The 26,998-nt window shown below is 35.3% G+C and overlaps 1 protein-coding gene across 1 annotated transcript in view; it reads right to left on the minus strand.

The window, feature by feature from the left end:
- The window catches only part of LOC136836666 (muscle M-line assembly protein unc-89-like), a 651,149-nt gene that overhangs the window by 395,273 nt on the left and 228,878 nt on the right, over window positions 1-26,998 (minus strand).

A 26,998-nucleotide genomic window follows, 5' to 3' on the forward strand; every position in this document is an offset into this window, starting at 1 on the left:
TTCAGAACTATCAGATAGATAAAAATTTCAGGAGACAAAACATAAAATTCTAAAGCATAAAACACGAAAAGATAATATATACATTATAACTGCGATAAACAAAGTAAGCTGGAATTTCGCTTTCCTACTGAACCGCACGTGAAATTAAGTCATCCAGTAATTTTGCAAAACCAACTGAATTGGTTCCAACCTTAGAAGGCTGCTTTGAGTGACAACACACACAAGCAGTCAAGTCAAGTATATCTTAGTTTAACCAGACCACTGAGCTGATTAACAGCTCTCCTAGGGCTGGCCCGAAGGATTAGATTTATTTTACGTGGCTAAGAACCAATTGGTTACCTAGCAACGGGACCTACAGCTTATTGTGGAATCCGAACCACATTTTAGTGAGAAATTAATTTCTATCACCAGAAATAAATTCCTCTTTTTCTTCATTGGTCGGTCGGAGGTTCGAACTCGCGGCCAGCAGAGTGCTAGCTGAGAACGGAACCCAGAACAGTCATACTATACACAGCACACAATTCTCAAAATAAAAGACGTAACGAGAACAACACACTACAGAGCGGACAATACGCAAAACAAAAGGCCCATTATGAAGAAACCTTCAGTCAGATGATGAGGTTCTCCACCGAGGTCCAAAGCGCATTCAAAATTCTCTTTCAACAGCACAATCGAATCACATAAACCAAACCAGCCTCGGGGAATGAAGTCCATTCCCTTACGACCAAATGAGCACAAAGGTATTTTCGTATATACAAAGCGGATGTGATGTGACGTCACACTGCAGCGCTTGTGCACATGAATACCGTACGTTACCACGCAAGGGAAAGCGGAGACACACACACACATACACAGGCACACATACATACAAACTTCAGCTAAACTTTCCAGACGACAGTTCACTTAATTTGCTCTCATTATTTTTCAAAGAACATGAACACACATTCAGACACACACGATTATTGAGCGCAGATGAGGTATGCAGTATAATTTAATAACCCAGAAAACAAGTTTACTTACTGTACACTGTATTCAAAACACTCGCACACACACACACATATATATATATATATACAGTACATATATACATATTTTATATATATTATATATACATATAACATATATATACATACAGTATATATATATATATATATATATATATATATATATATATATATATATATATATATATATATATATATATATATATATAATATATATATATATATACATATATATATAATATATATATATATTCCCACATAAAACGGGTACACAAACCCCCATTCACACGACGAGCCAGAGACTTATCCACACATGTATCTCGGATCCAGAAAATATATTATCGTTTTCATTGCCATTCCTGTCAAACGTCTCTGTTATACATCAAAAGTATACGCACGAGTGCTCGAACTACGCACGCCGCGATTTTGAGATTCAAAGAACACCTTTCCTCTCAAGTTTCTCTGACACAAGCGTCAGATCAATATAACATAAATAAAATTACGGAACCCCTGTTGCTAAGATTGTCAATTTTCAAAATCTATACAATAAACAAATGCATTCTAGTACCCCATATTTGAATATCACAAAATCTTTCATGAAAATTTGCAAGGAATTCTTGAATGATGAAGCTGCAAAATAACTAACATATTTTTAAGATATTTGACGCTATAGGTTCACTAGTCTCATTATATAAAACAACATAAGCACCAACATCATTCAAAACCAACATAAAACACTTCTTTATTCCCTAACTTTTGAAGTTACAAAGTGATACGACTACTAAAACTCCGTGGAGCATTACTGCTCATGATCTACGCACAACTTGCGCCTTGTAACACAGTTTCTCCTCTCTAAATTTCTTCAACACTCCGCAACGGTGATATCAGGTATATTTGAAAACAAGATTTAAAGCTAATACTTAATTCGATTTAAAAAAAATACATTCTTTAAAACTACAGCCAGTACGAAATAAGAACGTACCTTAAATAACTGAGGGTAAAACAAATTACTCCATGTATATTTTCTATGGAAAGAAATCATACAAAGAAACAGAAAAAAATTAAAAGAAGCGAGGATAATACAGATAGGAGAACAAGACAGAGATGGTTCACTAAAATCTCTATAATCGGAAAAAGACATTAATAGCACCGTCTTGCGTAACTGAACGCCAGTGTCAACACAGTAAATAATAATATTAAATAATAACGAAGCTTATTCGCGATTTTCTATAATAGTAGAACAAAGTGGTCTTATCTTCTCGTGTAACTGAACACCAACGTCAACAATTCGACAAAAAATATAAAAATTACTGTTATTATTATCATCATTGCCATTATAATCTTTATTTCTATTTTATTTGCGCAAACATATCCATTTATAGGCAAACATCAAACTCACTCGAGTGTGACGGGCACCTGCCTCTTCAACCTTAAGTTGATGTAATGATCCGACCAAACAACTCATAAGTAAAGTGCCTCATAAAATGAAGAAGAAAACGAAGAAGAAGGAGAAGAAAAAGTTGTTGATGAAAAACAAGAGGAAAAGAATGAAAGGGAGAAAGATCATTCGCGGAACACTGGAGGAACTAAAATTTTTGGCCTTATCGAAAAAGAAAGACAGGGAAAAAGAGAGGAAACAAGAGAGAAAGAGAGAAAAACCGGAAGAAACACGGAACGAGTGAAAGACAAAAAGAAAAAAGAAAGGAAGAGAGGCAGAAAGAAAGGTCAGTCCAAGGACACAAGATGAGCCACCATATTTAGCCACTTTTCAACCACGTGACTTGAATTCAACATCGTTGCCACTCAAGCGCGCTCGCGGGCAGCTAGAGAAAATATGAAGGAGAGAGGAAGGGGAAGGGGGAGGGGGAGGGGGAGGGGTAGGAGGAGGGCGGAGGGAGAGGGTGGGAGAGGGAGGGTTAGATAACTTATGCGTTACAAAAACGGTTATGTAACGCTGAGTTCTCAGATGATCGGGCTCTTTGATAACGACAAAATAAAAAAAAATTATAAAAAAAGCCAAGATGAGGCATCTCTTCGCTAATGGCATCACTATATGAAGAAACACGGATACGTGATATTCCAGTACACATAAATATTAAATAATAGATAATGAACAAGAAGTATAATACGAATCTTAAAAAAAAAGTGTAACACTTCGGGTCATCGGGGAAAATCATTACGTCATTATTTCGAAAGAGTCAGGCATGAAAGGGCGAGAGAGTGTGTAAGGCAAATATTTTAAATGAATTACTATTATTTCGAGCTTCTTCAGAAACATATCGGAAGAATATTACATTCTTTTAATGTAAATAAATTTGACAAATTTTGAGAAAAATTTCTATCCAAAAAATTTTGCTATAAGCATATATAATATATATATATATATATATATATATATATATATATATATATATATATATATATATATATATATATATATATATTTATACACATATGTACATATGTAAATGTATATATATATAAGTATGTGATTTATATATATATATATACATATTATATATATATATATAATATATATATATATATATATATATATATATATATATATATATATATATATATATATATATATATATATATATATATATATGTGTGTGTGTGTGTGTGTGTGTGTGTATATACACATACACATTTATACAGACATATGGTATAAATATATAAAAAGGTTACAGAGGTGGATGGCATCTTTTGATTGCGTTCAAGAACCACCTGGAGGGTAATGCAGATACAATAATGCACTATGTAAGGCAAACTCTATCCTAATGGTATTGACAAAAGCGATTAATGACTACAGTATGTAACGATCTTACATAAGACTGGGTACTTTATACGGTCACTATCACTGTGAAACTAAGCACGTCTCCTATGTACCAGTAATTAGCTTAATATATGAATAAATTTTAAGAAGTTAACTTAGTCAAAATCTTCAAGATCTGAAAATTTTATATTTAATCATAAATATTTTTCAGGCAATGCATAGACATCTGCTCTAGATAACTCTGTCTACATAACTCTATGTATATGTATATATATATATATATATATATATATATATATATATATATATATATATATATATATATATATATATATATATATATTCATATGTATATATATATATATATATATATATATATATATATATATATATATTCATATATATATATATGTATATATATATATATATATATATTCTTTATATATATATATATATATATATATATATATATATATTCTTATATGTGTGTGTGTGGCGCGATTGATCTGCAGACGGACAAGCTGAACTTTATGAAGAAGCCACTGTTAAACCTTCACTTCCTTTTAAAGAAGTTGTCGATACTGAATGCAAATGCTTGTGTGTTTATAAATAACCCTGATGTAATCAGCAACATCACGGGAAAGGTTAGTAACAACATTAAACGCGGAAATAATGAGGAAAAACCGCTAGCAGCCTGTATCAAGGGCAACTTCATGCATAAATGCACATGGGCCAAATTGTGTAATACTTTTACCACTTCCTCGAAGAAGGTTGCATTTGCCTTAAAATTCAGACAGATTTCATGATGAAAAAAATAAAATGTAAGTAATGATACCATAAGACGCAGTCAGAAGAAATTCAATGCAATGAATTATGTAGTATATAATGAATTTTCCCCAAAAGCTTTCGTCTACATGAAAAGTAGATCCCACCAGTTGAAAAAGTCTGCCATCTAAGTAGATGACAGCCTCTGTATATCAAAGAGTGATGACATAACGCATCACTGTTAGGCTTGTGTTCATGCCATATTCTAATCATGGACATTATACGAAGATCGAGCAACGATTTCGTTATTTCCATTTTATCACACTGGTGATGATTGCTGAGATGGAATACAGAAATCTAGTACTATTTTGCTCTTTGAAATAAGTACAGAAGTTACAAAATCGTCGAAGTTGGAAATATCCTCTTTTTTATGTACGTATATGTATGTTTGTAAGTTTACGCACAAATATCGTGAATCGATACACAACAATCGACAATGATATATGCCAATGTTGTTTTGTGAATAAATACAAACTCCAATTTCACTTTAGAACACTTGTTTCATAATGCCAAAAGCTTCTTTTGCGAGAAGTTAAGCAAATTAAATCACCAGAACTAATTGAAAAATATTTCGAAGAGACAGAAGGAACGAAAATTGATGATCATTGACATATTTCACATACAGTCTCCATTAAACATAAACAGGGCCAAAATCACAAAAAAAAACTTTGTTAACATTTTGGAGATAATCTGCAGTCAGATTTACTGTATTGCAAAGTCACACAAACATCGAAGAAACTGATAATTTATCTTTCAGAAACAGTCTCCCTTATTCGAATATGGGAAACAAACCATCACACTTTTCAACGGAAAAATATTACATTTTTCAAGTGTGACACTTTAAGTATCCTGTCTGAGTAATCTGAGGTGGAGGCACTTCACGAGGATATTCGATCCGCGGGACTAACGCACACTTGTAATGAGGATATATAGAGCACCTTTGAAGAGCCACCGTCTGCCACTAATCCCGATATACCTTTGGAGGGGGAATGAGACAGGAGAGCCTCACCAGCCAGAAATCCGTGGTGGGACACCCCCTGGGATCGAAGCTCCTCGCTACGGGCTTCGACGAGGCACCCCTCCAGCGGCATATCGAATCACCTTCAAGAGGACATATATGGGTCTACATCTACCGCTCTTCCTCATCGTTATCTCCTCCTCCTCCTCCTCCTCCTCCTCTCGACTTCATCCATCTTCTCGCAAACAAGTTCCATCTGTGGGGTGCAACTGCCCTCGGGAGAAGTATCGTCATTTGCAGTAAGTGGTCTTGTCCCAGCTCGGGTTTTTTTCAGGTTTTCGATGAGCAGGTGCCTGATAACATACAGTTTAAATGCCAAACATACTAATTCTTAGATCTTGAAGCTTGGGGTGGCTGTCCTGTCGTAAAAGATACGTAAAAACAGCAATTTCCTCTTATCAGTCATCGGTCTCCCGCTCTCGACTCATGGTCGTCGGGATATTTCGCGTAAGGCAAACGCTGAATTGACGATCGTTTGCGAACCAATAAATTTCAATCATTTTTTTTATCGACCTCGTTACCCCGTTCAAAATCATCATCTCTTAAAATCTCCCCTTGCTAGCAGACCTAGAAGGGAGTTCACTCAGGAATTTTTTCTACCGGAGGGAGCTGCAACGATTGGGTTCTCCTTCAAAAAAGGACGCGGGTCATTATGAAGTGTTGGCTCCTTAAAAAGCGTGGCGACTTGTTCTCCCTCGCCAAATATATATGGGGGAAGAATGGCTGACCATTAGATAACACAGACAGCAGCGTCAACAGCGTAGCAGGAAATCAGTTGCAGTACAGGGACGCCAAATACATCCATCGATAGCCGCTAATGGTTTGCACAGGTGTCGGCGACTTTTGAAGTATTTTTAGCCAGGTTTCGTAAAAGAGAAGGATGATCACGTAAAGGGCAATTTTACGGATTCAGAATCACCAAAAAAAAAATACATCAGACATGATGGGATGACGTTGGTTGTATTAATAACCCTTCCAAGTTACGTAAAACAATACATGCAAGATAACATTGAAACCTGCATTGAAATAAGTTATGCACTGTTGACCCGCATGTGAAAGACTTCAAGACAACGTTATAGAACCTGAGGCTACAAAACAGAAGAAAAACGTTTCAAATCATCATAATAATAAAACTGAATTTGTAATTGTCTCCAGGGATTCGTCTCAAGCTTCAATTACAATGCGTTTCACATTTTCGTAAAAACACAACGAAATACATTACTGAAACTAAAACAACACTGGGTCGAAGATGTGAAAGTACGGATTTTAAAGGTAAATAAATGACTAAAACCTGACTGATCTACAATAAATTTTTTTTTTTAGAAATGGAAATCTATAAAAGCATAACAATTATGCAATTACGCAAACAGTCGTCCGACTTCTTAAGCACTGCATGATTAGCCCATAATTCATTATTCTGATCTCCTGCCGAGTGGAATAATAAGATCCTAAATATGGTGAATGGCAGGGGGTTGGAGGAAGGGGGAAGGGGAGGGGCAATAGTGAATTGGGAGGAAATCAAACGAATGGAAGAAACAGGAAAACCCACGACTGAAGGAATGAGGAGAAAAAGGAAAACCAACGAGAGAGTAAAGAAACTATTCTAAATAATCAGCTTAAGCAAAATTATACTCTACAAAATCATTCGTAACGGAATTCATGACAATCTGCAAATGCAAAATATAAATCTTATATGACCCACAAGAGTAACTACAAAATGAAAGGACAATTCGGTGTCGTGTTTACTATTAGAAACGATAAATTTAAATGAAAACTTGAAAACAGATAAAAAAAGCATCTCATTTTTGCAATAAATAATAAACAAAACAAAACAAAACAAAAATCTCGTAAAGCCTCTTCTGTATAATATCACTTAATCAGGAAAATCATGCTCCACTTCCAGAAAAGTTAATAACTATATTAAGGCAATGCTCGCCAAAATATGTAAGTAAACATGTAAATATATTTGTAAAAAAAACCTACAAAATCTAATTCAAAACCCACAGAGTGACAGAGACAAGGATCTCGAAGTAATCCATAAAAATCCAAAAACGCTTCCAAAAGGAGACACGATTCCGTCAACGTAAGCGACTTATGAATATCACGACGACTCTGGCTGTCATTTGTCAGGCAGGCTGGCGCTTATCTCACAAAACTTGTATAAATATCCTGAGTCACCTGAGATGACAACTGCAACCGACACAGAATATAGTCAGCCATAAGAAAAAATAAAAGAAGCAATGAAAAGAAAATGTAGCAAATTTATAAAGAAAATTATAAAAATATCAAATTAAATTTCAAATTAATCGACACACAAACTAACGTCATAAAATGAAACAAGAATTAGTGAAACAATAAAAGGAACGCTAACGATCAACGGATTGGAACTATAAGGGAATTGAAAACTAATGCAACAACAAGAAAACAATACAGTTAAAAAATAACTTATGCAAACTCAATAAATACGAAAAAAGCTTATAAAAGTTAACAAACAAAGTAAATAAAAATACAACTTTTGAATGAAAAGAATAAAAAAAAAACTGAATTCAATCTGAAAACATAAAGAAAAAATCTTCAAGATTCCTGCGCAGTGCCGAGCGCGCGTCATCTCTGACGTCACTGCAAGTTCTCAACCGGGCAATCCACGAAGGATAATTTGATCCCACAAGGAAACGAGTAATGCTTGAATCCTTTACAAGAGAAGATTTCGAGAAACGAGTTCCGCATGAGCAATCGATCCTTGCCTCGCCCACCTTCTAAGGATAAGGACCAACGAGTTGAAGGCATCGGAGCTAATTGGCGAAACAAGCATTGTTTATCGAGATTAAGACATCCATACAATAGCCAGGAACACCTAAGAGACTGCGCCATTTTTTTTTTTTTGAGTCGGTGAGTCACGACCGATAGAGAAAGAAGTTGGATCTTGGATGGGGAGGCAGCCATTAATTTCGAAAGTGGGAGGTACTCGGGGTAAATAGAAAAAATGTACAAGACACCAACAAAGACATGGAGTCACTTAATTCAATAATGCAAATAGATTCTGAGAGAGACCAATATCAAAAGCGGGAGATAATAGGTAGTGGAGGATATATATATACTGTATACATACATAATGTATATATGTATATATACATATATATATATATATATATATATATATATATATATATATATATATATATATATATATATATATATATATGTATATATATATATATATATATATATATGGCATTAATAAGGACATAAATCATTAACAATAAAAAGTCTAAGTGATTTTAGTGAAAGAAAATTTTGACGAGGGGAGTGAACGAGGGTCACTAAAAAAATAAAAGTATCCTACAGTGCCATTTAAAAAACATTTTGTCACACTAACTGAAATGATAAAATGAGTTTTCGCACGGAATAGGTCAATTTCGTAAATGGAAAGGATGGGGACGAGAGGGAGGGTGTTAGATTATAAAAGCATCCTCGCAAAGCCATCATGAAGACCTGATTTGGTACTGCCAGAAAAAGAAGTTTGATTTTAGGAGGGGGAGGAAGAAATCAATTTCGTAAGGGCAGAGAACGCGGCTGGGGGAGAAGACTAAAAACCGCCCCTGCCGAGCCACCAAAAAGGAAATAATCTCTCGAGGATAATGCCAAGAAGTGGTGCTATTTACGTTGCGGTCTCTTGAATAAGTGCGCTACTTAAAATACAACGGCGAGGAATGGAACACCCACCTGAAGGATGATACCAGTGACGTCGATCGACAAAAGTAAATAAATACATAAATAATCCAAGTTACTTAAGCAGTGACGACAATGAAAATAATGGAGAAACAAATCCACAGTTATGTATGGGTACGTGCACTTAATTAAAAATAAATCTCTACAGAGAGCTTTCGGGAATCTGTTTGATAACACCTTTTCAATCTCGAACAGATTCCTGAAATCTCTCCGTAGAGATTTATTTTTAAAAATACGTACCCATACATAACTGTGGATTTGTTTATCCATTTCAAGACCCATTCTACTATGAGTACTTTTCAACAATAAATGAAAATAATGTTCTACATTTTTGAGCCTAGTAAGTACACAGGGGCATGCAATCACCCTAATATACAGTAACAAGTTCATGGTATTCATCTATCAAACACTGATCAACAAACAAGTAATACGTGTTTTACTGCCAGGCACATTTGCCACTGACTCATGACTATATCCGAGACGCAGTTTCCTATGAATAAAAACCTACTTATCTCTGTATCTTCTCCAACGCTTTAAACACCACCGCGGCGTCTTGTAAACGTATAAATCATTAAAACCCTCCTACCTTTTAAGTAAATCTCTTCTGGGGTGAGAAATGTTTTTATCCGAGTGATTAATATCGGGTCTCTTAAGTCATACTTTGACACAAAGTGCGTTTTAATCATTTGTTTATTGGACATAGAAACCATCTTAAATTTGGTTCCGTTCCTACTTAGTATTGCTATTTCGCTGACAGATCAACAACTGGAATCACTAAGGACAAGCTGATTTACGGATTGCTCAACTGCAGATCGTCATGAAAAAGAGCTGAGTTCGACTTAATAACGAAATTGTCAACTGCGAAAACCTACCAGGTAACATTTAATGGACAGAGGTAAAGCCAGGCACGAACTCAACGCTTCATCAATCAAAACAAGAAATGACCGGGGGTAGGGAGGAAGACTCTGCGTGGCAGCCACGTGAATGCGAATCGAACCCTGGAAGCCAGAAGAGGGACAAAGAGGGACAGCGAAGGACAAAGAGGAACAAAAAAGGACAGAGTCATACATCAAATTCACATCGGCTCAAAAAGCTCATACTCAGATAAGAGGATAACAGTCATTTGCTATACGCATTAACATTAACAACCTTTCTTAAGGGACCTCACGTGGGAGGTTGGAGACGGTTCCTGCAGAGCGGGTGTTGACCAGTCATTTTTTATCGTAACGCTCGTTATCTTGAATTACGAAAAAACATACCCTTGCATTTTATTCAGGTTCAGTGTCCTCTTTATGGGGTCTGATCGTACAGATATTTCACCGAGAGCCTTTTCGTTATCTTTATTGTCAGAAGAATGAAAATAAGTTATCATATCGGCGACTTCTGCAACAAACTTCGCCGTAAACTGTGACAGAAGTACAATGGGACCAAACGAAGGACTGCATATTTTTCGTAGGTAGAGATAATGTTATGTATACAAAGCCTCTAATTCTCTGACGCGAACGGACGAATAGCTGCTCATTTTCAGCCAGCATCAACTACAAACGGGTATTATTATTATTACTATTATTATTATTTCGTTGAAAAGAATGGCACTCTGTATGCCGTTGAGCTTATGTTGCGCCTTCTCAGCTTGGTGTATGAGCAATTTAAGCTCAACGATATACAGAGCGCCATTCTTTCAACGAAATTTGCCCCAAAGAGGATCCTCTTCCGAGATATTATTATTATTATTATTATTATTATTATTATTATTATTATTATTATTATTATTATTATTATTATTAAGGGAGCTATCTCCTTTGAAAAGGGATGGCTCCAGTGATAAACGGGACAATGGACACTGCCACAATCATACCTTAAGTGCTGAATCGCGGATGAACACCGTGTGCACAATTCGGCCACAACATTAACCTCTTCATATAACACAAGGCTCCAGCAGCTCATCTCATCCGCCACCACCACTTAACCCCACCCCCACCACCAACACTAACACATTGCCCCTTTCAATTCAGTCTGCACTTTCGCACTACCCTCATAACAGAGCTTTATTTTCCAATACCTCTTTCAGCCCTGTACCAAACATTTTATAGGTCCTCCTCCTCTCCTTCCTCCTAACACTTCCGGATTAGACATTCTTTTCACCAACACATCGTTGCCCATTCTTTCCATATGGCCGAACCATCTCTAAATAAATTGATCTGTCACTTCACCTAAGCTGACTTTCTAACCACTTATACGTATTTCGCATTTCTAAATATTCTAGTTCTGCTTATGCCACATATGTTATGCAAACAATAGTCTTATTCATTTTAAAAGGTTCAATATTTTCTTTCACCCGCTTTCAATCTCCACACTTCCCTTCCATAATAACACTGGAAATGCTTAAAATACCTGAGAAATAATAATAACGTTATTTTTAAAATCTGGTACAAACTCAGGAACATAACGCAAATCCAGGACCTTAATAACAAGTTTATAAAACAAGACATTAGGGCTGTCTCTGCACTATTCTTTCGGTTGCTCAGAAACAAGAGTCCTCGGTAAGGAACATTCAGGTAGTCGAAATCAAAGTTCAGAGAATGAATATCTCTGCGAAAATGAAGTCTCCCGCACAATCACCGAAAACAGTTGCCACTATGGAGTGAAGAATATTTACACAATAAATGCCGGTGTTAATAAAAGTAGTTATTACAACTGGAGTATATGCCTTAAAAACTTTAAAAAATAAGAACTTAATATAGTTGCCGAGTTCTACTACCTGACATAGGCTAGTCAGTAAATGACAATTGGTTCGATATAGCAAATGAGTACAATCTAAAACTAAGCATTCTTGTCCTATGACAGCCAAGATAAAAAATACTTGAAATCGTTAATCAACTTAAAGAAGGCTTATTATTTCTCGTTTATCCTTAGTACACGATTACACAGAAGCAAATGGTAATCCGGATGAGTAAAATTAATCACAGAAAAATAAACATATACATTAAAAATATGCTAAAAAGTAAGGTATAACTGGGCAATTATACAGAACAAATATAAGTAAACAGTAATTATGCAACTATGTTCATCATAGGCCGAATGTTTTTGAAAATATTACTGGAAACCATCATCTAGGCTGTCTTGAAGAAATAAAGAATAATAAATATTAAATATATTGACTACAACTTAATGACGGGGATGATCGAAAAACATGTAAGTCTGTCTTTAAACTTCCTTTGGTGATTCTTCAAAAGCCACAAAAGAGAATACAGGCAAAAATATTAAATTTCGGTTCCCCTTGGTAACTAAGAATATTTGACATGTAGGGTTGATTCAAGTGCTGTTAAAGTAAAGAAAAAGCAACCTCAAAACAGTAGAAAAAAAATCGCACCTTTATGCAAGCGTTGATCACTGCTAAACCAGCTGGAAAGGAATACTTTAGAACTTCTGTATCAGATGTTATATAATAAATGTCTTAAAGAACGTTTGCAAAGGTAAGTCCTAACTCAAAGACTTTCCATTTTTACAACAAAAATCGCCATCATATTTCATGTATAAATTCATAGTTACTATCTTTGATCAACTTTGGCTTTAGTCGATGGTTTCAGAAAGACCGGAACTACAGTTTTCAAGATATTAATAGATAAGGGGTCACATCTGACAAAACTGAAAAACCTTCACTATATGATGGTAAGGACAGAACGATCGAAAAAAAAACCTACCATAATGTTTCAGACACTAGCGGATGGAGGGGGGGGGGGCTGTTACCTGGGCACGTGCCCACCTCCCCCCATGGAAAAATAATGACAAAATAATAATATTGAAGATTTAGATAATAATAACACAAATGAGAGATATAAAATAAAGAAAATAAAAAATCTATTAAAGAAATAATAATAAAATTTTGAGAACAAATAATATGTGTATGTGTGTGTTTGTGTGTATGTATGCATAATATGAAAATTTGTGCCCGGCCCCCATGAAATTTTTCTGGATCGCTAGTGGTTTCAGAGAATATCTTTCCTGTACACGCAGTCAGTCAGCAAAAACAGGTAACTGTGGGAAAACCCAGTTCCCAAATGATATCCTTGAACATTGCAGTAAGTCTTGTGTAAACACACAGCACTCGAAGCAAACAACACGAAAACAATAAGCCCCGCGGATACAAGAACACAGCAGACCAAGACTCACTTCACTTCTCCCTAACCTCGATATTCCACAGATCCCTGAGTGGACCAACTAACGACCATCTGAGGCCGAGCAACTGCTCGAAGGAGGCTATTAAATGAAGGCCAAACAACCCAGTCCAGGTGCCGCGAGGATTAACCATCCTCTCCTCCCCAATCCTTTTAGGATAATCCAGGATGACAGCCATGTGGGTTCAATATCTCGAATTTCTAACGATACTCGCCAGGTGGCATGGCCAAATTAATTTTTTAAGCTTCCAATCCAGGAAGTATAAATACATTTTACGTAACGGCTAACAGTGTCCTTTAGAATAAACGATGGCTGTTTATAAAAAAAAAATGTCCTTATTCAGTGAATAATCAGATTGGCTTAATTTGTTAATTTGAATTCAATCCTTGTACCATATAGCTGTTTGCTTAATCAATTATTCATGAAGTCCTAACCGTGAAATGATCAGCGTAATCTCTCTCTCTCTCTCTCTCTCTCTCTCTCTCTCTCTCTCTCTATATATATATATATATATATATATATATATATATATATATATATATATATATATATATATATATATATATATATATATATATATATATATATATATATATATATATATATATATATATATATATATATATATATATATCATACATACAGTATATATAAGTAAATCGATATAGTTTTAGGATGTCTCGATCTCACCTCCCACCTTCGAAAGTGGAATCGGTCAAAGCGGGCTCCATGTCCATGACTGAGCGGTACAGCGCTCACCTCATGTTGCTAGGTAAGAGGAACATTTCCAGCCTGCCGCCAGCCAGTTCATCCAACTGTAATGGGTACCAACTTCTGCTAAGGCCAAGAAAAGGTCCTAACTTCGAAAAACTTGATGAAAAACGCAAGGCTATACCTTTCTGTTGCCACCTCCAGAAGGGAAAAAAGGTGTAAAGAGAGTATAATATATATATATATATATATATATATATATATATATATATATATATATATATATATATATATATATATATATATATATATATATATACATACATAGATAGATAGATAGATAGATAGATAGATGTGTGTGTGTCTCTTACACAGCATACCGTAAAAGAATGGGTAGATACGAACCCAATTCGAAATTTATTTTTACAGATGAGATTAAAACATAGTCTGTCCTATTCAAAGTAAACTATATTATTCATATTCCCTTAATGGTATTAACTAGTTACTTCATTTTCTGATTTGCTTACTGAATGATTAACTACTGGCGTAACACCAACTATGGCCATCATCACTGCAAAAGGCATGAGCTTGAAAAATGTTGACGTGAGACGCAGAGACCGCCTTTATTTATTTATTTTTTTAAAGTAACATCTGGAACTAAGATGTCTAGCGAAGGTCGGCAGATCCTAAAAGAGCTTCTTTATGGTATAAAATTCCAAGAGGGTCCAAATGTAAATAGTGGGATTGGCTCCGGTGGGTGGAGGGTAAAACCAAGAGAGATTACGGAAAACATACTCGGTGGTAATACTGCTCAAATTTGCAAAGCTCTGTTACAATTAAGTTGCATGATCCTGGTCTCCTAATTCAGCTAGACCAGTGAGCGGCTTAAATCTATTAATCTGCATAATGCTCACCAATAGGTAACACAGAGTAGGACGAATGCTATCGAAAGAAGGAGAGAAAAATACAATTTACTCGCAGATGACGCCAACAAAATTACCTACACTCGGAGAAGATCGGGGGTTTTAGCAACTTCATTTGCAATGTAAATTTGCGTCCTAAAAATTATGTGACAGCTTAGAGACGTGAATACCCAATCTATATATAAGGAAACCAAAGGAATGTTGTCTTACTTCTGGCAAGATAATATAATTTAGCATTTAAATCGTAGGCATTACAAATCTTACAGCCAGAAACACAAGCACTTTCGGCAAAGGAAAAAATAATACAAACAAAAACAAAAAGTAATTAGTGACACAAGACTCTTGTGCGCCCAACACTCGACTTGAGCTCAGTTTTCTGGGCGTGGCATAGGAAAACAGACAGGCTATTTATTACCAGATTCACTCTTATCGCCATGCAGGAGGCTCCCAGGATATGAATAATGAAAGATTTCCTTTCATAGGCATTAAGAAAGGGAAGCATACAGCACAAGTTATAGTGCCTTTTCAAGAGACACCATTATCCATTAGTTTTTACCCTCTAAGTGAATATCAAGTTAATTTATACATCTTAATTCATTGCAGCATAAACTCAAATACAACATAACTCAATAACCTCAGACGTTTCCAGCACTACAGCAGTTACTCATTCAGTAGGTATTCGGACCTGTTCCTGAAAGCACCAGATCTATCTGCGACCTGTTCCTGCAAGCACCAGGCGCCTTTACGCCACCAATTGCGCCATTTTAACCTGGTCATCACGTGCATATTCAATATTTTTCAGTTGCCTACTTGACGACTCTTCCTAAAGCTCACTTTCCATTGACTTCTGCGGCTAAACTCTACCTTACGCCAGCCTCTTATAATTTCAGCTAAACTTCATTAACACTCACCCGCAAAGGGATACAAGAAGCTAGCCAGACTAACTAATTAAATTCACTTGAACGCCAACAGCTCCTAATGACACACACCATGAAAACAGGATGGCCAATCTTTTTGATTTATGCTAATCACCCTTTCCGTTAACCAGAAGCAGGGAGGTCGGCTCCTCAGAAAAGATCTCAGCCTTATATCCTAAAACTTCGTGAATTTAGTTCCCTGTGAGATACTCATAGTCTGAGGTGGGTTTTGGCAGATGAAACATGTGTGCTGCACTTATCATCTTCTCTGCACGAATAGTATGATCAAACATCTGATTACAAAATGTTTCAAAAACTCAAAATCCACGAATAAAAAAAAAAAAATAAAGGAAGGCTGAACCTCCTAACTCCAAGAAGAATAAAAATTATATGATTAACAAGTAAGAATCTCTTTATCGTTATGCCTACTTCTGCCAAATTATTATGAACAAGGGCTGTAAACTGTAAATAACGATTAAAGGAAGGATGAACACCTTGGAAAAGGACAAAATGATAAAACCTTTTAAGGACAGGGTGGCGGGACCCACACCTGACTTGTTAGCTTAAGAGCCAAAATAATATGCTTTGTATTCAGGTACATTATATTTTTTATACCACTATTTAGTAGATGGCTAATGCCTTTTCCAGAGAAATCCTTAGACCTCAAAGGCCCCTGGCGAGGGGGCAGGACTCTTGAAGGCTAAAGAATTCTGCGTTGTTTTACTAATACACTTCAAAACATCACAAGAAGCCTTTTTCAGACAGATTCACACACGCACATACTCAACCGTCTTCAACTTCCGTTTATAAAAGCGAATTATTTTCAGAGGTTCTGACTGTTTTGACGAAATATGAACAGAGTTACGTAATAGTGCTGCTGCATATGCCTAGATGCGTTTTCAATGACTTCACTCGAAATTAAAGCAGCCTGTAGTAACCTACTGAAAAATTAAACTTTCTACCTAGAATCAATGAAATGTTAGTTTTATTTCATTAAAATACACATACGCCCATTGGTGTATAAACTGCTAAGCACTGAAATAAACTATGTACATACACTATAGACAAAATGTTCATAAGCCATATCAGCAAAGAATATATAAAACATATGTTCCTAGAAACGAAAAAAAGTCAAATCTAACAGAGAAGATATTATTTTAAACCTAAATATATAGAACGATGGAATGCATACAAACATTTCGTGACCTCAATTTATTTATCTAAAAATTAATATAACGTTATCTTCTTTAGGTCTCCCCGAAGCCACGAGAGGCTTTTAACGGTATCTTTCTCCTCCGCTAGTTATGAACAGTTAAGGCCAGTTTCTCGATAAGTGGGAGGTGTGAGCACATGCCAGAGTTAACTAAATTTAAAAGCAATGTCCACACTAACTTGATAACATGAGTTACTGGGTATCAATACTTGAACTGACGACGACTTTGGGGCACAGGATAAAAGCAACGAAAAACCAAAGCGTCTAAAATGGTATTAGCGAACAAACTAGTATTTAATTGATCTATATTGTGTTCAACTAAATGATAATTCTCATACAGACCAATGCTCTGTAGAGAGAGAGAGAGAGAGAGAGAGAGAGAGAGAGAGAGAGAGAGAGAGAGAGAGAGAGAGAGACTATAGACTTGAGGTACTCAGACATCTCCATTAAAACCAGAGTACTTCTTTTCATTCGATTTACGTCTGGGCGCCATTCTGGATAAAATCATGGGCAAGGAACAAAGAATGCGTAAGTCTGAGAGAGAGAGAGAGAGAGAGAGAGAGAGAGAGAGAGAGAGAGAGAGAGAGAGAGTGCTGTTATCTTCCTTATGGCTACTTCATATACCTTGAATGGTTTAGGTCGAGTGCAGCATGAGAGGAAGATAGTGACAAAACTTTTTCAGAATGAAAAGGGAACATATTCTCCCTCTTTCCCTCTGCGTCGTGGTGCAGTGATAAGCCCATTCAATTTACAAACTGAGGGACCCGTGTTCGTTCCACGAACCGAACGAGGAGGGAAGAATAGGTGCGTTCCCTAAAATCGGGAAGCTTCTGTTGACCTCAGCAGTGAATTAAGTACCTATACGTTTGTCGATTGTTGTAGGTTGCAGCTAGGACGCAGGAAGAAAGAGATAAGAATGAAAAACTGTAAAATCTATCACCACAACTCGAAGGTCTCGACAAGATAATCCCCATCCCACCGAGATGAAACCATTCATCTCCATACGATACTCTCACAAAGGAGCAGACTGATAATAACAAAGGCTTCAGACACATCGCCAAATCCTACGACGCCAGATTTTAGATAAGAATTTACCTTTAGCATTACTGAAGCCCTTCATCGAAGGTAAAGACGCTAATAAGAACAATGAATACTGGCATTGGTAAGCGTTATCAGTGTACATAATTCTTGGGGCTTCCAGATCGAAATGGCACCGGTAGCTTATTCACCCTTGTTAGCCTTGAATTTTATTTACTCTTTTTTAAGGTTGGTTTTTTGAATAAGATGACTCACGAAGCCATATACGTCAGCGCTAGAAACAGCTTAACAAAATTTCAATCTACTCACATACTCTACTGGGATTTCCCTTTTTATTGATACAACTTTTTTATTGACGTGAAGAGCAGACCCAAGATGGAATGATGTTATCAGTCTTGAAGAAAGTCTATGGCTGACCTATACAAAGCTTGTTATACTGTGTTTAGATGTACCCTAAGATGAGAAGACAACTTCGACGGCACAATAAGGAAATGGGGATTGAGACCTTAAGAATATAAATATGTTCCTTCACATAAGGGGAAGGATGACACAGGTTGGAGAATTATACGGTCACTTGTATGGTAGAATTTTGATTAAGACACAGCAGAAGAACGGACCGGGTAATGGCTCTTGAGTTTAGGCAGGAAAAAAGATGTGTATGTTATATGAGAAGCTTGGTATAGATGTAAAAATGATTGTGCTTAACTTCAAAAATCTTCTTACGCAACTGATATAGACACTATAGAGAGAACTGAAGTTGAATGGTTAGAAGACAATGTGTTCAGAACTTGACAAGTGTTGAGGATGAAACTAAAGTTTTCTTGATATGTTATGATAAATGGATTAGTATAGATGAAAAGACGAATCAGTGATTTGAGGTGATTTGATTACATGGAGAAAAATTAGGACAACAGTCTACCGAAGTATTGGTAATTCAGAAGACATGCTAGGAAGGAGGAGAACGTGGTGACTGAATAGCATGGAAAACGAGGTGGATTTGGAAGGGGATCTGTATCCAGAAAGAACTGGAGTGACGGAGATGAGTGCTCAAGTTTTATGTACAGAGGAGTTGGGGCGGGGCGCTGGGCGGGCCGGGGGGGCGTCAATATGCTGCTGATGAGCCTTCTATGGGGCTATATGAGATGGCAGGTGTGGATGCTTTCAAAACATGGGGTTCATGGGAGAACGTGGAAATGACATTTTTTTTTTCTACCACCACCCTGTCTCATTAAAAACTGCTTATTATGTGGAGTTAAAATGTGAGTTAAAATCATTTCCATCTCATAATTTTTTTTAAAACATTAATAAAACATTACTTTCCCCTTTTGGATTTTACACAACTGAAGAATAAATTACGGTAAAGATAGTTGGTGTATGTCTGAAATTAATTACTCAATGAATATCATATAAACTGGGCTGACATAGAAAGAACAGCATTGAAAAACGATTTATATCTGCAGTAATGCATTACATAAGCCATCTGATCCCCCAGAAACATCTCCTTGCAACAAACACTGTCCCATTAGTTTTCTGAACGTCCAAGGAACCAACCACTGCTATGCAACGAAGCTGCCTCACTTACATGAGCATCTACCCTAACATCACTAAAAAGAACCAGCTATAAAACCCACGCAATGCTTCAGACCCTCCAAGAACCTGCCCAACCTGATAAAACAACCTCAACCCAAACAGCTCAACCGCATGGAGTTGCCTCAACCTCACAGCGAACCTCCTCCTCTAGGACGACGGAATAAACGCACCCAATTCCTTTTATGGTCAAAGCGCCCTCAACTAGACCGAATGTGCATTTGCTAGTAAAGAAAATTATGTTCAAATGGAATTTTATTCTTTTACAGGGGTATGGTAAAACTAATTTACTAATATCAAGTTATGTTAAAGCTCATTCGTCCTTGTTCATAATTTCACTACATATTATCCAATACTTCCCTTTGATACAGAGGTGTTAACACATTATTATTATTATTATTATTATTATTATTATTATTATTATTATTATTATTATTATTATTATTATTATTATTATTGTTGTCAATCAGGCCATTTTTATTTACATAGCAGCCAAAAGCGTTTATACTGATTTTGTTCATAAGGATGCTGTTTCAGTACAATTATTATTCGGGTACATACATGCATAGAATTTATATCAAGGGCAGAAATTTCGATACCAAACAGGGAACTACATCGACAAGAGCTAAGAGAGCGCCAATAAAACACACGTGCATATCAACAGTAAACAGTTATTCCCCAGCCATCATATATTTACCTCTGAGGCAATGAAAATAAAGCACCAAAGTACATGGTGTGATGGATGAAATATGTTTATCTTCAAACAACAGAGTCGAGCTAACAAGCAAAGGGGTTAAAAATAGCTGCAATATAAACAGAGAGAGAGAGAGAGAGAGAGAGAGAGAGAGAGAGAGAGAGAGAGAGAGAGAGAGAGAGAGAGAGAGAGTCTTTCAGGATATTTGTGCTCAAAACTCACAATTCTTCAAATGGTAACATAAAAATCTGTTAACTAGATCAATACAAAAATCATCCAACTGGTAGGATGTCGCTACTTAAGTAATATATTTCTGAATGACAGCCGTAATTCGTTGATAAGGAGCTTCATAGTGAATGACATAATAATAATAATAATAATAATAATAATAATAATAATAATAATAATAATAATAATAATAATAATAATAACAGGAGCCAAGAGGTTTCTGATGTTTTCTTGAATACCTTTTTGTTACGTTCATGTGATCTTGCAACGATTTCGTTGAATATCATACAAGTAAAAACGAAATTTATACTTCAACGTGCATCGATTTGAGCAGTGTAAGCCAGTATAAATATGAATTTTAAAAATTAAGCTGCAAACGTGTCAATCGTCTATATACCAGCTCATTAAGATTATAGTAGAAATACTAGGTTGTAATATATATATATATATATATATATATATATATATATATATATATATATATATATATATATATATATATATATATATATATATTATATATATTACAACCTAGTATTTCTACTATAATCTTAATGAGCTGGTATATAGGACGATTGACACGTTTACAGTTTAATTTTTAAAATTCATATTTATACTGGCTTACACTGCTCAAATCGATGCACGTTGAAGTATAAATTTAGTTTTTACTTGCATGACATTCAACGAAATCGTTGCAAGATCACATGAACGTAAAAAATGTATTCAAGACAACATCAGAAACCTCTTGGCTCCTGTTATTATTATTATTATTATTATTATTATTATTATTATTATTATTATTATTATTATTATTATTATTATTTGTATGTCATTCACTATGGAACTCCTCATCAACGAATTATGGCTGTCATTCAGAAATATATTACTTAAGTAGCGACAACCTACCAGTTGGATGATTTTGTACTGATCTAGTTAACAGATTTTTATGTTACTATTTGAAGAATTATGAGTTTTGAGCACAAATATCCTGAAAAACTCTCTCTCTCTCTCTCTCTCTCTCTCTCTCTCTCTCTCTCTACTATACACACACACACACACACACACACACACACATTTGTTTTTATATATATATATATATATATATATATATATATATATATATATATATATATATATATATATATATATATATATATATATATATATATAAAACAAATGTTCACAAAAATTTTAAAAATTCTTAATTTCCTGACAGCAGCGTATTACAACAGCACTGACAAAAATACAATGTGACAGACGAAAATGAAAAAAAACATTGGCACACAGTCGGTTCCCACTGCGATTGAATATATGAATAGTAAGTTTATTTTAGCTGCCACTTCTTGTTATTCCAACACACGCTCACAAATCCAATCAAAGACAAAACATCCTTTCTCCTCCACAAGAGAAAAAAGCAACAAAATCCGTCGGCGTCTTCCCTAAATATGGACACGGAATGACGGCCCAAGTCTACAACACCTCTATTCATCTACTCTCTGCCCAGCAACAAGGAAGTCTCTTCTTTTCTTTTTTCTTCACTTCTCTTTTTCAAAGCTTCGACTATCTTCAGTCTGTTTTGAAAGTATCTCTTCATCTTGTGGTAGCTAATTTTTTGTTATAAAATTTGTTAAGCCTTGTGATATAGACTGTCAGAATTTTTATGGAAATTGAATTTCATACAAGTACTAGTCATTGATCTTTTGTATATTATTATTATTATTATTATTATTATTATTATTATTATTATTATTATTATTATTATTATTATTATTATTATATAAGTAAGCATTCTTATGGTACTTGAAAAAACCATGAAACGCCAAAAAGCAGTAAAAAATTAAAATAAAAAAGGGTAAACCAAGTATAAACCACTGAGATTTCATGGGCAAAGTTGAAATATAGCATGGGATATAGGTGGATACACACACACAAACACATACACACACACACACACACACTATATATATATATATATATATATATATATATATATATATATATATATTATATATATATATATATATATATATAGATAGATAGATATAGATATAGATATATCTTGCAAGCAAGCTACTGCATCCTGCATCGAAAAGACTCTCTCCCCAACCGCGCCTTGTAGTTTATGTCCCGACCCACCGAGAGGGGCCCATTAGGAGTAACCCGATCCCAGACACTCATCAATATTCCCCAGATGAATAATAGGCAGCCATTTATATCTTGATCAAGGGCCCGCTACAGACTTCAAGGTGACATCAAAGCAAGACCGGTAGTCTCCTTGGCTGTGCGTGAGGTAATGAACGCCAATTAAGATTTCCAGTATAGTATTTTTTTTTTCTGAGATAAAAACCAACTTGATGTAGGAACTGACCAACGGTGTTCACTTGACATTACGAATGAATATACTGGGGGAATGACAGTGAAAATATAGCAAATAATTTGTCCAAAACACCCTAAGTAGATAAAGAATAGTAAAATCCCCGTAGGTGGAAAATAAGTATTACTACAACACAGAAAAATTGTTATAGTTATCCTTTCATTATAGCTAAGAACAAAGTTTTCGAAAGCATAAAAAAACATAAAATGGAAGATAAAAATTAATAACACACTAGTCGAATCTTTTTTCATAATTAAAAAAAGCCAAAATTAAGAAAAACGACCTCAAATCTCACTACTCAGCATTACGAGCAAATTATCTCCCGATTAAAAAGCATTTCCAAAAAACACGATAAAAAAAACTGTTTCAAAGGACACCAATCCATGTTTCTAAAACTCATTTTCCGGGGATACAAACAGAACCAAGAGCATTCAGACGCTGCAAACATCTGCCAGGGTTAAGCCGAGGTAATTACACGGATACATCCTAACTTAATCATACCTAACCTAGCCCCCCCCCCGCCCCCCCGAGTTTTGTGTAAGGCTTTTGGCGTCAATGTCCTTCGCAGCTCTGGGCTGTTATTGATGCCTTGTAAGCGGTCCAGCCCCCTCCCTCCCCTTCTCCTCAAACGCTATATTCCGGTCTCTCCAAAAATCTAATCAACTCCACTCAAGAAGACCCTACTTGTTCAGTTTCCATGAATTTCAACAGTAATTTTATGCTTGACCAAAAGCATAAACTCCTCTAACATCTTCGACAAAGGTAATTGTTTGTCACTTGGAGAAGGAACAGCAAGCAAAATTAAAGTGAATGTCAGGACAATATAGTCATAGTCCTAATTTTATTGCTATTACATACATAAAATTTAACTATAGAAATCCAAAACAAGATATAAGGAAAATAATTCTGAAGGTAAAAACTGATATGTCTGAATATGTTGTTGTTCGAAGGGGTAAAGACGTTTGGGATACAATTACCGATAGCAGGAATAATAATAATAATAATAATAATAATAATAATAATAATAATAATAACTTTATGATCGCATCAGCTGAATACGACAGAGCAAGCTTTGGTGTCATATTTAACCAGCAGTCAAGGATATTATCATTATTTTTTATTACTACAAGCCAGCCTACAGCCCTATTTGGAAAACAAAAATGTTGTAAACCCAAGGACCTCAGGAAGGATAGCAGGCCAATGTACGAAAAGAAACTGAGAAATAATGAATAGACCATGAGAGAGAAATCACAAAGAAAAACAAAGGCAAGTAACAACATATATCAGATAATAAAGAACAAAGTAATATGAGCAAGGCATATGATAAATAAACTCGTGTCAGGCGCCTCCATAAAAAAAATATTTAAGCCACGTCTGAATTTCAGAAGGTAATAGAATGGATGGATGATTATTATGATATAAAAGATTGATACCTTAAAATCAATCCTATATTTCACTCGTAGCTTATAACAGTCCCTCATACGCACTTTACTAGTCATTCATACATTTATGATTCTGTTTAAACACGTAGAACAGAACAAATAAGACAAAGAGAAAACATATGTTAAGAAAATTAGGTTAAGCAATAAGTTAGCAGAAATGTTATGATAATTTAGGCAAGGTGAAGAATATATTATGATAATAAGAAGCAAGGAATGCGTTTCCAACACTGAATGCATAAGAAAAACCTAAATGAATCTGGCATTCTTTTCGAAAGAATTTTTTGTTTTCCGCTCAGCATCAAAGAACTGTATACATAGTATAGACAAATACAATCTTCCAGAAAATATTCGCAATTTACAGAAAAAAACAAAATCGGAAAATTTGAAATATGGAATAAAACAAACTGAACGTTAGAAATATAGAAAAAAAGACACAAAACGATCGATGGGGTTTTAAAATCAAAGCTGAGCAAGAACATTTAGATGATTATATTACAATTGTTTTCTCTTTGTTGCCCTGAGAGAGAGAGAGAGAGAGAGAGAGAGAGAGAGAGAGAGAGAGAGAGAGAGAGAGAGAGAAACTTCTCGTACTGCTATACCAGAAGTATTACACCATAGTTGTCGTGACACCAATATTTCATAATATCAATGTCAAAAAAAAAAATAGTTAGCGAAGCTGATACAATACTGCTCAGTCACGTAGTCATTTATGCAAATTAAATGTCTGTTCGTTGATTTACCTAGGGAAATGTTATGTCTTTCTCTCTCTGTTTTCAATAAGTTGTGTTGTTTCAATAAAGGGTACCGCTTCTGTCCACAAGGCTATAAAGTGGTCAGGTAATGAAACTGCGGGGTACACTTCCATTAGAGAGAACCACGCACACTGTTGAGTTGACAAACGCCGCGTAATTAGGCAAGCTTACAAAAAAAGTAAATACATAAGCGCTAATGCTTACTAAAAAAATAAATAACAATAAACTCATGAAGGCTATTATGAGATGGAACCATAACACAGAAAACTAATTATAAAATCAACATTTCAATCAACCGTTTAACTCATTAACTCTACAATGGAAAACTGCACTACGTGGTATATAAAGTTATGATCTAAAAATAAATATGAATAAGTACAGATGCATTATTCAGCTCCAACAATCAGAATATGCCAATAACACTTTTCAGAAATTAAGCCCTGACAGAGACTAATGCATTGCGCAGCAAAAGCACGAGTAAAATGCTTGATTTTACATGCATGCACAGGCACACACACAAATACACACACGCACACACACATATATATATACTGTATATATATACATTTTATATATATATATATATATATATATATATATATATATATATATATATATATATATATATATATATGTATATATGTGTGTGTGTGTTTGCGTGAGTGTGTATTTATGTTTATTGGTTATATTGATCATTAAGATAGCGGCATTATTATGAAAGTTATACATAATCATTTATACGATTTGCCAAAGTGGAAGTGGAAAATAGTACCGTCAAGGAAATAACTGAATAATAAAATAAGGTTTGTATTACAAAGATGAAAGGAATTTGTGAATAACTGCAAGCATTCTGATGCCGACTTTCATTGTATTAAATCCCCATCGGAATGTTTACAGTTCTTAGAAAGATTCATATAAAGGATTATGAGTAACTCTCATCATAATAATGCCACTATCTTAATTATCCATATACCTATCACATATGTTCGTATGTATGAAATTAAGAACGCAATTTACCTCTAGCAAACAGAAATTGATAGCATATGACATGAGCCCGAGAGAGAAACCAATGCGTTTTGCAACAAACCAAAAAAAAATCATTAAAAAATAAACAATTAGAATTACAGAGGCTGACAGCAAATAAAAAAATAAAACAATTAAAGGTACACCGTCCAATTGCAGCATGACCTCGAGAGAAAGTACCATTAGCATGCCTACCCAGGGGCCAGCGTCGTGGTGAGCCGTCAAATCGAACCTATCTTTTCGCCATTTGTGCCACTACGTCATTACCCGGCAATGCAAGTCAGTCATCCCTCTCACACAGGCCTCATTAGGGTGTCAATGGCTAATCTCCACGCGGGGGGAAATAACACACCAAAGCGTAATTGCATTAAGGGTGCCAATTACTCAAGTCTCCTCGGAAGAAAAAGACTGGAAGCGTACCTCTTAGTAACTGAGCGCTCAGATTCATTTTAGTACCACCTCCAAGCAACTAAGCGTTTAGACTCAAGCGTACCTCCAAGTAACTTTTGCGTTTAGACTCATTTTATGCGTACCTCAAAGCAACTGAGTGTCTAGAATAATT

Source organism: Macrobrachium rosenbergii, chromosome 56 (genome assembly GCF_040412425.1).
Source record: "Macrobrachium rosenbergii isolate ZJJX-2024 chromosome 56, ASM4041242v1, whole genome shotgun sequence".
Taxonomy (NCBI): Eukaryota; Metazoa; Arthropoda; class Malacostraca; order Decapoda; family Palaemonidae; genus Macrobrachium; species Macrobrachium rosenbergii.